Source organism: Muscardinus avellanarius (genome assembly GCF_963383645.1).
Source record: "Muscardinus avellanarius genome assembly, chromosome: 4".
Lineage (NCBI taxonomy): Eukaryota > Metazoa > Chordata > Mammalia > Rodentia > Gliridae > Muscardinus > Muscardinus avellanarius.
The window spans coordinates 48,563,116-48,582,781 of record NC_137789.1 but is presented as its reverse complement, the minus strand read 5'-3'; the positions used below and the strand labels follow the sequence as shown (position 1 = coordinate 48,582,781).

At 36.2% G+C, this 19,666-nt stretch overlaps 1 protein-coding gene across 1 annotated transcript in view; it reads left to right on the top strand.

Moving 5' to 3' along the window:
- Positions 1-19,666, top strand: part of NECAB1 (N-terminal EF-hand calcium binding protein 1) — a gene marked incomplete at both ends in the record, with an annotated part of 166,946 nt that overhangs the window by 34,476 nt on the left and 112,804 nt on the right. The window lies entirely within an intron of this gene.

Sequence of the window (19,666 nt, the reverse complement as noted above, 5' to 3'; positions counted from 1 at the left end):
TCATTTTAGCCATGCCTCTCCACTCCCCTCAGTGTGTCTACTGCTGGAACAATCACATCTCGCTTCAGGCAAAGTGTTGAGGTGGTTCCAGGCAGTAAGCCAACAGCTAAGAAAATGCTCTTGGGTTATATCTATGAACACAGACATTTTCTTGAGGCAAACTATTAATAAAATTAAAAGATTATATTAACTTTACTCAAGCAACTGAATATTTTTAAAACAATCAGTTTGTAGGTTTCTTGGATTTAATGAAGTTTAAATTCTCTAGGAAGGCTTACATATTTTGTTGTCAGAAACAATACTCATGGGTAATTGAATCAGAAGTTCTCTTCTGTTCAACACATATAGAATAGCAAGTTTCTAGCAGGCCTTAGTACAATATAGAGGCAGCTTATAGTTTAGTGGAGAAATAAACTCACTACCTGGTCATTTCAATATCAATGCCGTGATTGAATGCTAGGCATTGGACACTTTGAGGACACAGGGATATCAGTTTGGTAGGCTGAGAGAAGCTCAGTCATTATGGGAAAATAGAATTGCCTTGGTAAAGAAGGGTGGGGAGAGCAAGGGAAAAGAGTATTCCAATCAGAGGGAAAAAGCATAAAAAAGGGCTGTAAGCATAGTGTATTTTATTACTTCTAATTTGTCAACTATAGGGCTAAGAGTAGAAGGAGATGAATCTAGAGAGTAAAGAAAAGGTTAGAAAAGAAGAGCTTTGCATTCTCTGACTGCAAACATTCTTCAACTTTGTCCCAGAGTCAGGGAAAACTATTTCAAGACTTGAGCCAGGGAGTGACGTATTTGTAGGTCCTTGGGCACCTCTAAAGTATAGACTTTAATGGGGAACAAACACAGGAGAACTATGCAGTATCTTAGCTGAGTTCTTAAATTATGACTGGGGAAGAAGGTTCAAACATGAAAGAAAGGAATTAATTCTCCACCATTCTAAGAAATTATACCTGAGAGAAAAACAGAGCAGAGGTTCCTTTGTGGTTCAGGTGTGGAAAAATGGGTTGTTAATGCTCCACCAACTGTGCTGATTATTTCTTCCTCATTATATTAATTATGTCAGCTTTAATAATGTCTGGGTTTGGAGCATTTACTGAGAGTCAAGGTTTCAGAATTTGCTGTCATGAAGGTTTTCAGTACATATTACTAATGTTGATGAAAAATCAACAGTAGATTTTGTTGGCGTGGTTTTGCTATGTTATTTACATATTTATTAGATTGGACTACTTGGCATCATTTTAAGTTTACTGAGTTGCTAAAGAAAAGTATGCACTGATTTATATCATAAGTCTAAAGCAATAAGTATTACTACTAGCTACTGTCACATGCATTAGTAACAATACATGATTTCTAATATAATGGTGTTCAACTTAATTTGGAGCTAAAGTATATTAGTTGGAAACTTCTGAATTATATTCATGAAATTCCTTTTGCCAAAAAAAGGAAGTAATATCAGGCTTTGATCTTTTACAAAGATTAATTCAAACTTTGGTTTGGAAATTTCAGAGCTTTATTTTAAGCAAGTGATTACTTTTATCTTTGCATGATCCAAGTTTTAATTATTTTAGTGATTATACTCCATGCACCAATTATTTTTCCTTTTCCACACACCTTTTAAGAAATTATTTTCCCCAAATCCAGCCACTGCCCGACATTCTCAACCACTCTAATTTAAGTAAGCACCCATCCAGGTCTCAAGGAGCTGATTCATACACAAGCTGAATGGAACCAACTGGATTCACCGTCTCTACCTGTTCATGGTGAACTGGGGGAGTCAGAGTTTATAAATGTCTGCTGTTAGGCCCTTTTGTCTCCTCATTTCTGCCTCTTTTGATATCTGGAGGTTTAACTTCACCTTGGAACCCATTAAATCAGTATCTGTTTAATACATTACATTTCCTTGAACTTATTTAAGATTAAGTATGTTCTGAGACAGTATTACCTCAGCTCCTTTTCATCATCTATGGAAACTCAAGTCTGCTACAACATTATATTTGCCATGTTTGAAATATGACATATCCACTTTGAAAATATTTGCAAAGAAAGAGGAAAATATTGAGAACATATCTTACTACTTAAAAACTTCCCATTTTGTCTCCTGAATAATATTCTTAAAATATTATGCCTGAGAAAGAAATATTGTTTAGATGTACAAGTATGACTGGTATCTGTAATGAGGTCAAATTATTTTAAATACAGAAACAAAGTAAATTATTCATTGTAAAATGAAATTTAAAAATAGAGGGAAATTTTTCAGAGGTCATTTCTTATGAGTAGCTTTTAAATGAAAGAACTGTAAGTATAAAATGGTACAGTTATATATATATATATATATATATATATATATATATATATATATAATTTTTTGTGTGTGTGGTGGTACTGGGGTTCCTGGAAACCCTTCTCCCTCAGGGCTACACTCTCAGACCTATTTTATATTTTTATTTGGAAACAGGGTCTCTTAAGCTAACGAGGCTGGCTTCAAACCTGTGCGATCCTCCTGTCTCTGCCTCCCAAGTGGGGGATTACAAGCCTGTGCCACCATGCCTGTCAGGTACATTGATTTTAAAAAGTTTTGACACCAGGCATGGTGGCACATGCTTGTAAATCCCTATCCTTGGGAAACAGAGACAGGAGGATCACTCAGGTTCGAAGGCAGCCTCACTGTTGGTCTGGGAGTGTAGCCCAGAGGCAGAAGAATTTCCAGGAACCCCAGTACCACCAAAAAAAAAAAAGTTTTGACAAAAAAATGTATATCACCTTCTCCACATGAGCGTGCGTGTGCGCACACACACACATGCACACACAGAAGTCTTAATTTAAAAATCGATTTGTCTCATTATTTCATTCATTCATTTTTGTTTTTTTAATTAATATACTTATTGGATAAATTATCTTAAGAACACTTCACTGTAGTTTTTACTTTATATGTTTTGGAGCCACTTATATTTTTTCAGTCAAATTTTCTCTCATGGATAAGACTAGACTAAAACAGCAAAACCAATCCCAATCACAAAACTTATACATTGGAGAATGTGCAAAATTTTTTATATATGGATATTATCAAGGTTTAAAGTATTTCATATCTGAATTAGAGAGAATGCTTTCAGTGTGTTTCAGACCTTAACTCCCCATATGTCCTTCCATGTTAAGGAGAGCACCTCAGGAGCTGTTGCCTTTTCAGCCTGCATCTACACACACTTGAGCTCAATACTTGGAGTAATCTCATTCTGAAAAGAGTTTCATGAATCATCCTGCTTGTTTGGTGCTGTATGAGACTCCTAGCATGATGAATGTTTGGCCAAAAATTATGTTCCTAATCTATACAGCCTGAAGATTTCATTCAGGACAGAGAATTTGGGGGGGGGGGCTGGGGATGGAACCCAAGGGCATTCAACCTCCAAGATGTACCCCCTTCCATATTTTGTATTCTTTATTTTGAAACAGGATCTCACTAAGTTGCAGAGGGCCTCTCTAAGTAGCTGAGGCTGTTTGTAAACTGCAATCCTCCAGAGTCAGCCTCCCGAATGCTGAGATTACAAGTATGTGCCACTACGACTGGCTTCACGACAGAGAATTTAAAGCCAAAAGGAATTAGTGAAAGAAGGAAAGATTTGAAGGCATCAGAAGACTACTTTCACATCAATTTTTAATATTTTTATTTTAAATTGATAGATCTTTTTCATTGTATTTGGACATATGAAATGTTTTCTTTGGTTTTTCTTGCATGGAGGAATTGGTTGAGTGTGGAACCAAAGACTGGCTTATTTTTGTAGATGATACTCATGATATATGGCAGGCAAAGGAGAAGATGGTCAAATTATATATTCTGGTTAACAGGCAGAAACTTTAAATTGTTCAGTCTTTAAAAGAAGGGTATTCAGCCGGACATGGTGGCGCACGCTTGTAATCCCAGCATTCGGGAGGCTAAGACCAGACGATCGCCATTTGCGGACAGCCTCAGCTACTTAGTGAGGCCCTCTGCAACTCAGTGAGACCTGGTTTCAAAATAATAAAAAATAGGGCAGGGCAGGGTTTGTAGCTTGGAGGTCGAATGCCCCTGGGTTCCATCCTCAGACCTGCAAAAAAAAAAAAAAAAAAAAAAAAAAGAAGTGCAAACAATCTAATATTTCTGAATACTCTGAAAAATGTCATATCTACCTTACTAAAACACTCATAATTTGAAGATTGATGCCAAACCTCCTGTCATTGTCTTCTTTCTGGGCCAAATCTGCTTAATATTTCTTTAAAAAAAACCAATAAATCCAGGTGTGGTGACACATGCTTATAATCTCAGCGTTTGGGAGGCTGAGACAGAACGATCGCAGTTCAGATTTGCAGACAGACCCAGCTAATTAGTGAACTGGTTTGCAACTCAGTGAGATCCTGTTTCAAAATAAAGAATTAAAAAAAGGGCTGGGGATGTAGGTTGGAGGTAGAATGACCCTGGGTTCAATCCTCAGTACCGCAAAAAGTTAAATAAAAATAAAAACAATAAAAATAATTGTTAATATTTTATTTATTTCAGTTCCCTCACTGCAGATTTCTCTGGTCTAATTTCCAAGTCATCCATTTTGAACTGACTCTTGTGCAGGGTGAGAAAGTGGGATTTATTTTCATTTTTTTGCTTATGGCTAACCAGTTTTGCCAACATCATTTGTTGAAGATGCTATCTTTTTTCCAGTGTATGCTTTTGGCTTCTTTGTAAAGCATCAATTGGCTGTAAGTGTGTGGATTTGTTTCTGAGTCTTCTATTCTGCTCCATTGGTCTATGTATCTGTTTTGTGCCATGACCAGGTAGGTTTCATCTCAGGGATACAAGGCTTATTTAACATAAAAAAAATCAATCCATGTAATTTATCACATAAACAGAAGCAAAGACAAAAATCACATCATCAATTCAATAGACACTGAAAAAGCATTTGACAAAATCCAACATCCATTTATGCTAAAAGCACTACAGAGAATTAGAATAGAGGGATCATACCTCAACATCATAAAGGCAATTTACAATAGGCCCACAGCCAACATCATATAAAATGGGGAAAAACTTTGAGAATTTTCCCTAAAAACAGGAACATGACAAGGATGTCCATTATCACCATTTATTTTCAATGTAGTACTCGAGACTCTAGCCAGAGCAATAAGGCAAGAAAAGGAAATCAAAAGAGTACAAATAGGAAAAGAAGAACTCAAACTTTCATTATTTTCAGATGATATGATACTATACTTAGAAGACCCAACAAACTCAACCAAAAGGCTTATAGAACTGATCACCAAATTCAGCAAAGTGTCTGGATACAAAATTAATTGGAAGCTTTTCTGTATACCAACCATAAATCCACTGAAAAGGAAATCCAGAAAACACTTTAACTCACGATATCCCACAAAAAATGAAATACTTAGAAATAAACTTAACCATGGAAGTAAAATACCTCTACAAAGAAAATTATAAAACTCTTAAAAAAGAAATTGAAGAACTTAAAAGATGAAACTATCTTCCATGTTCATGGATAGGCAGAATAAATATTAAATGGCTATACTTCCAAAAGTTACAGATTCAGTGCAATACCCATTAAATTATCAAGGTCATGCCTCACAGACAAGAAAAAATATGTCCTTAAATTTATTTGTATCAACAAAAAACCCAGAATAGCCAGAGTAGTTCTCAGCAAAAACATGCAGAAAGAATCCCAATACCTGACTTTAAAGTACATTTAAAGGTTTATAAAAACTTATTTTTCTCAATTTTTTGCAGGTTATTGTTCAGAAAAGTATACTTAGAGCCTTTTGTATTTGAGTTTAAACAATATTAGTATAAATAAAATCTACAGCTTGGTAGCTTTAAAATTGGCCAATCACATTAATTAGAAAATAAGAATAAGAAAAGTGAAGATGATTAGGTCAAGAGGAGACTTCCATTGCACATAGGAAGTACTGTCCCTCATCAGAAAGCTATACTGCCTATATTTGGCAGCCAGAAAAAAAATGAAGAATTTAACACAAATTCTTGTGGCAGTAGTCATAGACCAGGTGGAAGGATCTCCTAAAGATTACAAGCGGGTCTCCCAGTATACTAAATTATGGAGTTCATCAGGCTAGACCAAATGTTAAGTTAGATGGAAGTTTTGCTTCTGTGTCAGTGTGAACATACATAGAAGCATCCTTGAGTGCTCAGTGGAGATGGATGACTGAAGGACCCAGGTCCAATGTTCTTGATAACAAACTAAAATAAAATTTTAGGTGCTGAGCACTGGGAGCTTAGCCCGGTGCTTATTAAATCATTAAAGAAAAAAAGTGACAAAATATCATCTACCTAGTAAAATAAGATAGCCCTAGAAACGTAAAACCTCTTCTCAAAACTAAACTAAAAAATTTCTCCAAACTTCCACTTAGTTTTGATCCTTATAGCTATTCAGCATATGGGCATCTTATGACATGTCTTTGTATTACTTGAAGGCAGTTTTCATGCACCAAGGATGAGCTACAGTCTTATAATAACTGAAGAGTGGTTATATAAAAGGTTTTGTTTAAGATAAAAGGTTTTCTCCTTCTGAAGCACAAAAAATTGCTTGTGCTTTGTACATGACAAAGCTTGTTGAGTCGGCCAATGAAAACACACACACACACACACACACACACACACACACACACACACAGATACACATACACATACATGGACAGAGAGAGAAAGAGAGACAGAAAAGAAAAATATTTTCTGAGAGTTACTTTTGAAACTGTCTTCTTTGTAGTAAAGAGATTGCATTGACTCCATCACCATTTCTTACTCAATCGAGGCACTCCACAGCCTGCAATGTGGACTAGAGCAAGGAATCCCTCCCTGGTGAAAGAGTGTAAAATCAACACACAAAATTCTACTTTATAATTAAGAAGATTAGCATAGTTTGAGAGATTTATAAAAGAGGAAATTTTAAGGAGATTTTTTTAAAAAGTGACATGAAAATAGTTTATCCTTAGTTATAATTTCAGAAATAAATTGGTTCCAATTTTCTCTGACAAATGGTGGTGAAGCTAAATTTCGTGGCAAGGCAGTCATGTATAATTTCTAAAAATATACTTAATTTCTAAAGGAAATATGCAATTTCTAATTGCATAGGCAAATGCATTCACTGAATGACTATGTGCTAGGCATTTACTTGCAGTTTTATTTAATCTTCACTAAAACCAGTTAAGAAAGAAGGTGTTATTATTCACAACCTACAGTTAAGCACTGTGATACAGAAAATTAAATAATTTACCTGAAGTTACTCAGTATGTATAAAAGACTCAAATTTTCCCAAGTCTGCCTGAAAACAAAAGTTAAACTCTTTCCATTTTTATACCACTTCAATAAAATTTCATATTTTTAGAAATTTTGTATACAGAAATCAAATATCCCAATGTTATTTAAAAATCACTTTAAGATATTTTATTCTTGGTGAAATGATGGTTAATTCTCTCCAGCGGTAGAATATATTTGGATGTACAGTATAGAGGTAATTACTTTAATTGCTGCCTTTATCTCTTGTCTTTTTATATCTATTATGTAGGGTTTTTACAGTGTGGGAGTTGCTGCAATGTAGAAATGTTATTCTTTTTTTCTATGGACATTATTTCCATTCTTTGCACATTGGTCCTCCCTCTCTTCTACCTTTATACCTGGAATTCATCTTCCACTTTTAATTTCAATTTCTTTACCACCTTCCTTTTTTATCATTTTGCAGATGCTGTATTTTTCCCATTGTTCTTTTTTTTTAAATTTTTTTATTGGTGCACTGTATTCATACATCATAGTGGGATACAAACTTTTGTAGACATACATGCACACATCGCCCAGTCAGCCCCCACCCGATCCCCACCCCATTCCCTCCCCATCCCTCCTTCCCATGCTTAGCTTAGTGGTTGACATCTACTATTATAGCAATTTATCCAAAATTAAAAATGATAATCTCACATAACAGTTTCATTTGTCTGATACCAAGCTTTTGATAACTTAAAGATAACATTTTAATATTTCTTTTTGCTTTCTTTCTTACCAGAGAATATTTTTTTTTCTTTTCTTTTTTTTTAGGTGAAACTATCATATATTTATATATTTATTTTTCAGAAAAAAAATTTATCTTAATATAGAATATGGACTCTAGATACCCAAAATGATCTCCAAAAAGAACAAAGCTAGAAGATATATATTTTCTGATTTCAAACCATATAAAGCTACAATAATTGAAACAGTGTAGTACTGTTCTAAAGGCAGGTATATAAACCATTGGAGTTAAATAAAAGCCTAGAGTTAAATTCTTTCATATATTGTCAAGTTATTTTTGACATTGTTTCCACGAACATTTTGTGGGGGAAATAATAATCTTTTAACTAAATATTGTAAAAAATAATAATTACATGAAAAAGAATAAAATTGGACCCTTACCTAACACCATATACAAATATTAACTCAAAATAGATAAAAGACCTAAATATAAATCTTAACACTATAAACTTTTAGAAGAAAATCTGGGTCATAAAACCTCACAACATTGAAATTGGCAGTGATTTCTTGGCTATGATTTCAATGGCAAAGGCAACAGAAGAGTATACAAACTCCCTAAAAAAAAATATTGTATATCCAAAGACAATGTAAACAGAGTTAAAAGTTACTCATTGAATGGGATAAAATATTTCCAAATGCTATATCTGAAGGTATATTAATATTCCAACCAGAATTCCTAAAAATTAACAACAATAAAAGCAAACAATACCATTTAGAGATAGGTAAAAGACTAACATAAGTAATGAATCTCCACAGATAACTAATCTTAGTTGTCTGTTGGATGGAAAATCTTGTTTCTTTGGTTCTGGTGTGTGTTACCTATTTCTTCTTTGTAGCTACTCTCTTTGAGTATTTTCTCTAGTGCTGGTTTTGAAGACATAAATTCCTTCAGTTTCTGTTTGTCATGGAAGCTTCTTATGTCTCCATCTAATTTGATAGAAAGTTTTACTGGGTAGGAAATTTATGGCTGGAAGTTGTTTTCTTTCAGAGTTTGGAATATGTTACTCCAAGCCCTTCTGGCTCTCATGACTTGGTTTGGGAAGTCTGGAGTGATTCTAATCGGTTTGCCTCTGAATGTCACTTGGCCCTTTGTTTTTGTTGCCTTTAAGATTCTCTGCTTGGCTTCCACATTGGTCATTTTGACAATTATGTGGCATGGGGATCCTCTTCTCTGACCCTGTCTAAAGGGAGTTCTATAAGTTTCCTGGACCTGTGTATCAACCTCTTGCTCTATATTTGGAAAATTTTCTGCTATTACTTCCTTGAAGAGATTGTTGATCCCTTTGGTTTCACCTTCTTTTCCCTCCTCTATTCCAATTATTCGTAGGTTAGCTCTCTTAAAATGGGCCCATATTTCTTCAATGTCAGATTCCTGCTGTCGGATTTTTTTTCTAGATTCATTTTTGGATTGATCATCTTCTAAGAGCGAGATTCTATTCTTCATGTGGTCTAATCAGTTGTTTGTACTTTGAATTGAGGCCTTTACTTCATTAATTGCATCCTTTATCTCTTTTTGGCTCTCTCTAAATTCTTTTCAAAACACCTCTATTATTTCTACAGTTATTTTCCTGATTTGATCTTCTATAAATCTCTGAATTTCTCTTTTATCGGGTTCTGATGTTGTGGGGTTGTGGGCATTCATTGCTCCAGTGTTATTCCTCTTTCCCATGATTTCAGAAGTTTGTGCCTTCTCTGGGTTCTTCCCTTGGGTCACTACGACTTCACTTAAGGTGCTCTGGATCTCGAGTCTGTGGTATCTCAGATCCCACTACTCCTTTACTGGGTTGTATCACAGAGTTTCAGACCCAGGGAGTCGATAGAGGCTGCTTTAGACTATGGGGGGTGCCAGGTTGGGCGTTCTCCTATGGTGTGATATCTCTGCTACCGCCACTCCCCCACTGGGTCAAGTCCCTGGGAGTGCAGTACTGGGATTTCTCCTTTCGGGCCCACAATTTGACTCACTGTTGTTGAATACGCAGATCGAGCTCTAGTGGGCTCGGTGAATTCGCTGCTGCTGCCGCCGCCGGTGGCAATATGGCGCCGCTGCCACACCCTCGGCCTTGAGGCTGGCGTATTTGTTCTGTTTTTGAGCTCCGCTCTGAGTCCCCGCAGTGTGTGCTGAGCTCAGCCACTGGGAGCTTTAGATGCTCCCTGCGCCGAAAAATTCCGCCCGGCTGTTCTGCAGCGGATCACCTCGGCTTACTGTAGGCATCTGGTGAACTCGCTGCTGCTACTGGCAGTAAGGCGCTGCTGCCGCGTCCTCAGGCGTGAGGCCGGTGTATCTCGTCTGTGGCTCTGAGCTTTGTTTTGAGTCCCCTTCCTCTCTGGAGCCTGGTGATTTTTTTGTTTCTCTGGTGATGGTGTTTTCTGGCTATGAAAGGACCTGATTTTGTGGTAATGGAGATTATTTGTTAGTGGGGCTCTTAAGCCCCACTTTTCTTGGTCGCCATCTTCCCGGAAGTCTGAGTAAAATTCTTCCCCATTGTTCTTAAGAGCACTCAAAGTTTTATTTTTTTCTTTAATCATTTGGCTTTGCTTTCAAACTTTTTCATTATTTTCTATGGTTTTAATCTTATGTAGAGGATGTCATCTTTCTGGTTGTCATCTATTTCTCCCAATAAAGAGCTTGGATTTTCTTTTTGAACTATCTCTTCCCATCAGTTGCTGCACACTCTCTAATCGTGAAGTAAAATTAATTACTGCAAAAAATAAAGATTGTCTATTGAGGAACCTAGGTGAATTATTTATTCACATAAAAGCAGTGTTCTTTATACCCTCACCAATATCCATAAAATTGATGAAATCAATTTAGTAAAGTGTGGCACCAATCTCATTAAAATATGTGGTACTCCCTTAGCTCTTTCCCATACCCAATGCACAACAAATACTGTTCTTTTAAAAAAAAATTCACCATCACCACATAAGTACAAACTTTTTATCTTGTATAATAATGTATTCTCAATAACTGTAACTGACACAACAGGTACAACTGTTCTTCTCTAAGACTCCTCAAGATTTCAGAATTCTTAAATAAATGTAGAATACAAATAACTGAAATTCATTGTTTATATTTGAAGTGAATATTTTTCAAGTGAAAATTTTAAGAGAAACACTTCCTCGTAGTGCTCTGGTCTTTATATTTATGTTTCCAAAATCCATGTGTGAGCCTAACTCCCTAGGTGATGGTACTAGGAGGTGGGGCATTTGGGTGGTGATTAAGTTGTGAGGTTCCACCCTCATGAATGGGATCAATACCCTTAAAAATATTTCTGAGGCATCTCGTTCACTTCTACCATATGAAGACATAGCAGTTGCCATATGTGTTAGTCCAAATTCCTAGCAAGAACAACTTAGAGGAGAAAAAGTATATTTTGGCTCATGGTTTCAGAGATCTTAACCTCTGGTCAGCCTACCATAGCTCTGGGCATGAGATAAGGCATGCACCATGGTAGAAGAGAATGGAAGAGGAATGCTTCTCAGCTCATGACAGCCTAGAAGCAGAGAAAGAGAAAGAGTGAGAGTGAGGCAGACAAGAGAGACAGACAGGAAAGGGCTGGGAACTAAACCATTTTGGGGCATGCCCCTAGTAACCTAATTCTTACAACTGTGTCCCACCTCCCACTAGTTTGCCTAGCTGTCATCAGTGAGTTAATCCACTCAATGGATTAATTTACCGATGAACTTTCATGATCCAATCATTGCCTAAAAGCTCTACCTCTGAACCTTGCTACATTGAGTACCATGCTTTCAACACATGCGCTCTCAGGAAAGGATCCAGATTCAAACCATAACACCATATATATGAAAAGACCCTCAGTAGACACTGAATCTGCTTGTGCATTGATCATAGAGTTCCTATCCTCCGTCACAGTGAGAAACAAATTTATTTTGTTTATGGATTACTCATCCTAGATATTTTGTTAGAGCAGGTGAAAAGACTGTAAAGTACCCTTGAACAAGATAATATAAATAACACATAATTATTGTAAAAAGAATTGCAATAGCAAATTATTCTTTTTTTTTTTTTGGTGATACTGGGGGAGATAGAACCCAGAGGCTTTCTACCTCTGGGCTATACTCCTAGACCTATTTTTTGTATTTTATTTGGAAACAGGGTCTCACTAAGTAGCTGAGGCTGGCTTCGAAACTATGAGATCCTCCTGTCTCAGCCTCTCAAGAACGGAGATTACAAGCATGCGCCACTATGCCCAGCTTGCAATAGCAAAGTATTAAGAAAGAGCCTAAAACACCTGAAACTACCTTGAGGTAATTTCCAATAGCATTCGCTTTCCAATATTTCTAATGTACATATTCTATTTTAATGATAGAGAACTAATTTCTTTTGGCTTTCTTACCCTACTGACCACCCTTATCTCATTCCTATAACCAATCTTTACCACATCAAGTATAGTCTTGTGTATCTTTGTCCTATGCTTATGTAATCATATACACAACTCTGTCTCATGAAAGCTTTTTTCTGACTTTCCTTATTAAGTTATGTTTTCTGTTTTGCATTCTTTTTGTAACACTAACTTCTCTGTGCAGCACCTATATTAGTTACAATTTTAAATGTATTGTGTTTTAACATTCACTTCCCTGGTCTAAACTCCATGAAGGCAGAGGTCACCACTATTTCCCTTGACAGTAATTTGCAACATAGTGTAATAGCTATTATGAGCTAAATAAAGATCTGAGGTGGGACGAGATAATTTCCTCCTCCTCCTCCTCCTCCTCCTCCTCCTCCTCCTCTATATCTCATGCTATGTCTTTCATTTGCATCATCTGAACACTCTCCTATGCATAGTAAAGTTTGCCTGGTATTAAAGTCAACCCACTCCATAAAAAAACACTATGGGGAAAATTCAGGAACTAGACCGCCCTGGGTTTAAATTCCTCTAATGTCAAGAGAACGATGAAAATTTCTAGTGGTCATTTTCTCTCATTGGATAATAACACCATTGGCTGAAAAAAGGAGCCAACATATATAAGAACCCACTTGAAATTTTCAGTAAAAATATATTAATATTTTCCAAATACTACTAATTATAATGAATATCATTAAGATGTGCCCTTTCCTGACTTCTTGGATCATCTTCTTTCTCTAAATTTCTATAATTATAATTTATAACTTCATAAGATACCATTTAATTATGTAATATCTGCTGTGATTTCTTGCTAATTGTTTCATTAACATATTAGTCTTATCTGCAAATCTAATTATAAACTCTTTTAAACAACAAGGGCTACTGTTTTCCACTACTTCCAGAAATCACTGTAATGTGTTCAAAAGCACTTGGTTAGTTGATTGATTGATATGGAAACAAGATATATTGACTAGATGCAAGATAGACCGGCAAATGCATATTGCTGGTGATTAGACCCTTCGACCTTCACTGACTGCATAGGAAGAGTAATGCCATTGGCAGAGCCTATAAAATATATAGAGAGAATTGCCTGTTTTGGACTGGCAGCAGAGTAAATGGAAATTCTATATTTAGACTTTGAATTAAACATAAGCAGTTTCAAAGGTTATTTCTCTTTTAAATAATACTATAGTACCCTACTCCCATGAACTAAAACCCATAAAATATAACTTTAGATAGGTGTGGGTTATTTCCATATTTTAGCAGCCACAGAATATGCACAGATGATGAATTTTTCCTTTTCCAAAAATAATTAATGGCTCTTCATTTATATGCAAAAAAGTTTCCATTGCTTAAGAAAAGCTTCTACTACATAGAATATTATATTCTCTTCTACGGTCTTAAAAGGTTTCTCAGTGGGGGGGAAATAGACTAAATAGCAGACACTTTTAGCAGTTACCTCAAAATCTAATAGAAAGAAAGCCATGCATGAGAATTAGCTGGACACTAGTGTTGTTACCTCGTTCACTAATGGATTTAATGGTTTGGTTTTATTTTCAGGTTTTTCTGGGAATCTGGTTGTAATCAATTTTAGATTAAACACAGTAATTCAGAATAATTAGAAACCTAACTCTTTTGGGCCATAGGGTTTTGACAGTCTGCATAACTAATTTTTCTCTATTTTCCCATTCTCACAGCCGTTGGGTTGAAATTAATAAATATTGACTTGAGGATGGCACAGAATATCTTTTTTTCTAGCTTTTCCCCTATCTTTTCTTTTCTTTTCTTTTTGAATTGTAAATAGTTTCCCAGTAAAAATTCAGATTGTCAAGTTTGATGACCATTAGTTTAGTCGAGTTTGCAGCTTCCAAGAAATTAGTCATTTATTCCATAATTATTCATTTAGTTATACAATAAGCATTTATTAATCATCTACAGTGGATACAATGTGCCATGTGTTATGCATAAATGAATAAACATTACTTCATATTTAAGAAAAACAGACAGACTGATGGATGGAAAGCTGTTTTCCACATTATCTCATGAAGGGCTTTTTTTTTAAATGGAGACAATAGCTCCTACTTCTGTGATTGAGAACCATGAAAAGGCACTCTCTTCCATTAATATTTCCATCTCTGTGCCTCCATCATTAAACCAAAATGTTTACAGTATTTAATTCTTAGTAATAAGTGCAATTTAATGCATTTATGCTACTACTTTCTTACTTTCTTACAAAGAATCATTAAGATTAAGCAACCTATTTTTTAACAAAATTAGATTATTTGAAAGTTATTAATGGAAAATTTATTTTTTAAAACTAGTTCCATAAAGCCAAAGATGTCTGTCTAATGCATTCATCTCAGAGATATCACCTGTCTTACTTTGGCCTAAATCATTTAAAAAATAAGATAGGGGAAGTAAAAACCATTACTTGAAAAATGATTTGTCAGATCTCTGACTAAGACTCTACTGATACTTAAATAAGGGTGATTATTGTTTATTACTATCTAATATTTATTAAAATAATTTGATATAATAGAATTGTGTCTATTGTTTCTGAGTTCTTTTCTCTGGGTGTGTTCTCTCTCTCTCTCTCTCTCTCTCTCTCTCTCTCTCTCTCTCTCTCTCTCTCTTTCTTTCTCTCTCTCTAGTTTGATGTTGGCAAATTTTCATACCTATATCAGACTTAAATTAGGATACACTCTAAGAGATGTCCAGTCATTGGATTGTGTTTTGCTATTTAATTTGTCACTTCACATTTTCTTTTATTCTTGTACCTCATGTCCATTGAAGTGTTCTCCTCTTCATGTTTTCCTCCCTCTTCCCATCTCCCTCCGTTAGGTCCCCTCCTTCATTCTATTAAGGTCATATGGTCCTTGCCCGGCGTCCCTCATCTGTCCCAACTTTTCCCTAGCTTTCACATGAGAGAAAACATCCATCCTTTGACTTTTTATGACTGACTAATCACACTTATTTTCTAGTTTCATCCATTTCCCTGCAAATGACATGGTTTTGTTCATCTTTATGGCTGAGTAGAATTCCATTGTGTGTATTTCCAATAGTTTTGTAACCCATTTATATGTTGAAGGACACCTCATCCATATTTTGGCAATTGTAAATTGTGCAACTAAAAACATATATGCATGTATTATTATGGTTGTTTGGTTTTAATTCTTTTGGGTAGATTCCCAGGAGCAATATAGCCAGGTCATATTGTAGACTCATTTCTATTCTTCTGACGATCCTCAAAATTTTTTTCCAAATTGGTTGCATTAGTTTTAAATCCTAACAACATTATATTCAGAAAATGATTTCATTCACAATAACAACACAAAACAAAATATTTAGGATATAACAAAGGATATAAAAGATCCATACAATGAAAATTATAAAACACTAAAGAAAGAAAATTTAAAAGACCTTATAATATGGAAGAATCTCCCATGTTCTTGGATAGGCATAATAAATATTGAAATGGCCATCCTATCAAAAGTGATCCACAGATTCAATGCAATCCCTGTTAACCGTGGTCATTTTCACAGATCTAGAAAAATCAGTCCTTAAGTTCATATGGAAACAAAGCAAAGAAAATTATTACCCTCATTGTATTCTACTGGAATTATTATTTATAGTGAATACATTATTTGGATTCAAAACCTATTACCAAAAAACAAAAAACAAAAACAAAAATAAAACCTGACAGAATGGTCCATTTCACAATCTCAGATCACACAAGAAATTTATGCCTCCTACTTAGCACAAAGTTTCTGAACCTGGGTAACATTAGTTCTGGATATTAAATATGAAATAGTAATAGTTACTGCATATATTTATTTTGTAGGAAATTAAGGAGGAATAGTTGATATGTTATATCAGACATTTAAAGTTCTTTTCCTCTTCCTTTTCGCTCTTAATTTCTTCTTCTTCTTCTTTTTTTTTTTGGTGGTGGTACTTGGGTTCCTGAAAGCCCTTCTACCTCTGGGCTACACTCCCAGACCTATTTTATATTTTTTTTTATTTGGAAACGGGGTCTCTTAAATAAGCATGGCTGGCTTAGAACCTGCGCGATCCTCCTGTCTCTGACTCCCAAGCGCGGGGATTGCAAGCGTGCTCCACCACGCTCGGCCCTTTTCTCTCTTAATTTCTAAAAGAAATATGTCACTAGCCTCTTAAAAGTCATCTTCTACTAACACTGCTATAGGAAAAAAAGTTTAAATATTGTAAGATATTACTGCAAAAGTGCCGTGAAGTTTTTTGGGAATTCCAGGGGAGAAGATCCAGGAGATTAGGGAGAGAGGAAGCCATTTATTTTGAACTTTCAAGACAACCCATATCTAACTCAACCTGTGAGGTCAATTTTTGTTCATACAAACTGAGCTTACCATTCTTTCAAAGAGAGAGTTCTATCGGTGTGCTATGTGTTAGATATCATGCAAGAGTAATGAATATAAGATCTATACTTTAGTAGGAAGTAGATACATAATTGGGTTGTTTTTTTCTAATGTAAAATTTTTATGTTCTTTATATATTCTAGATATTGGACCTCTGCCAGAGGGATAGCTGGTAAAGATTTCCCATTAAAATAACTAGATAAATTATGACTGGGAAATGCAGCACTTTTTGAGGAGGAGCATCCTGACTTACCCAAAGGTTCTCAGGGACCTCTTGGAGGAAATGGCTTTTAAAACTGGGTGGTGAGATTATATGAAGGACAAGCAGGAACATGAGGGAGCATGGAATTGAGAGCAGTTTTCAGCTGAAGAGAAGAACATATGTAGAAGCCTTTAGGTCAGAGGAAAGAGAAGACAATCATCATGCCTGTAGCGTCAAAGTCAAGAAGGGGGTGGTGAGAGATGCTAGAAAGGCCAAGCCCTGGCTGTCAAAAGCCTTAAGAACCAGCAGGGCATTCAGGTTTCTACCCTATATATCAGTAGAAACTCATCAGTGGGGCTTAAGAATAGATTTGACTGGACAAAGTATGTGTTGTAGAAAGACCAATCTCCCCAAAATGAAGAGAACCAATGGGAGGCAAAACTCTAGAGACAGGAAGACCAGTAAAGAGGGGGCAGAAACTGTGATTGTAAGCAATGCTTCCTGGACTGACCTTTTGAAGAATCTGGACCTCCAGTCTTCAAAAGTCAGTTTTAATCTCTGTGAACTGGAGGTCTGTGGTATGACGGTTATCCCACACTGTAGAGCAAGCATAATGATTAATATTTGAGGATTGTTTATCATGTACCAAATCTAAGCACTTTCCATTCATTAATTACTTCGTTTTTTTTTTTTTTTAACAAATCTGTGATTGTCATCATTTCGCACAGGAGGAAACTGAACACAGTAAGTTTGAGGACGTTCCCGAAGTCACACAGAGAGTAAGAGTTACGTACGCCCAGGCAACCTGCCTCTTAAACACTGTCCTCCACACACGTCCTGTTAAATCAGCCTTAGTACACTGCCTTGCAGTGTGACAAAGCAGTCATCTTTATTCTGTTTCTGAAGGCCCCGGCCAAGGAAATTTTCAGTGCTTTACTATCTTTGAATATTAAGTGGAGCTAATAATATGTTCTGGAACAGAAATTGTGAAAGCTTATGAAAAAATGTTAAGAAGCAGTTTAGACTACCAGCCAAAGAAGGTGCTACATAAATATGTAAAATTTGTTTGACTAGGGTTCGTAGTGCTTATGAATACAAAACCACAAGATACACAAATCCATCGCTCTGCCTCTTTCATTTGAGGCAGAAGAAAATGGTGGTGGCTGTGAAGTCAGTCATTCATTCATTCACGTAGTTCCCTGCACTCTCTCTCTCCTTTGGAGGACATGGATGTTTTGTGGGGTGTCATAGGTATTCTCCATCAATAGAAATCTAATAGCTCAAGAGTTGTCATCAAGGAAGAACCAAATGGTAGTGATAAGCATGTCATAAATGACCAAATAGTTGAAGGGATTGTCTGGGAAACAGCATGTAGAAATTACCTATCCTAGGCAGAAAGCCCTTGAAGATCAATCCTCTTTCTGAGGAGCTTTAAAAATGTGAACTCAGGTTGACAAGAATCGCCTTTTCTTTGTATGTCTTCAGGATGCAACAGTATCTTATAAAATAGGCTTCTTTCAAGGCAGAGACTCAAATAGTAGAAAGATGTATGGGGTCTGAAAGGACCTTTGCTGCAGTAGTGATGGGAGAGTGTGGAGACCACTGGTGCTTCTGGGTATCATTCACATTTGGAACTCTGCCCCCCCAGTATGTAGCTTAGCAACAATGAAAATAGCCTGGTAACTTGCTTAAAAGGGTAGCAAGGAAAAGAGGAGCTGAGAATACAGAGAGAAAAGAACCCTCTTAATGAGTACTGGTGAGAATGAGAGAAAAGGAGTCTGAATCACAGCAGAGAAGGTGGTGAGGAAGCATCTCGGGCCTGAGCAGTAATGTGGAGGACTTGACAGTCAGGAGCTCATACAGATTTCTACAGGTAGACTTGGAGTTCCACGCAAGTTGATCACAGGGAGCCTCCTAAAAGATCCATCCACTTCCTTCAAGTTCTATTTCATACAAGTCGATATGCCTAACAAATAGATATGATGCTATTATTGTTTTTAAAATCACTTGTTTTGCCTTGTTTATCATCCCTAAAGACAACTGCTGGGCAGGAGGGGGTGTTAAGGTACATTTCACATTGTATAACTGCAGAGAACTCTCAGCAGGCCCTCAAGGGCCTAGCTGTGTGGGTGGGCCTATGGGTTGCTGTTCACTGTTTGTTTTATGTGGGCTGGAACAGTTTGTCTCTTAGAGATCATTGCTCTTCAGATGAGTCTTGGGCTGTCTGGCCCTGCGCTGTGGCCCATTATTGCTACCATTTAAATTGCCTGAGGATTATTCCCTTTGTTGTCTTTCTTGATAAATCTCAGAACGTTACACTTGATTTTTGTGGTTTATGCCTTAAATTTTACTAAAATTGCTATGGGTAGTGATTTCAAGTGCTAGAAACATTGTCTTAGAAGGTGGCAGATCAGGATAGGTGAAAACACACAATGTTTGTCTGACCGTTCTGTTCCCTGCTAGCATCGTTCCTTCGTTGAACAGGTGGGTGGTTATTGGTCTTTTTCCTAGCAAAAGAGAGAGATGGAATCTTTTCCCAATTCCTCCTTCTGTTCTTTAAGTTCTGAAGAAGCTATGGTTTACAGGGTTACAAATGGAAGACCTTTAATATTGCTAAGCATTCAACACAGAAACACATTTGATTACTATTCATAGA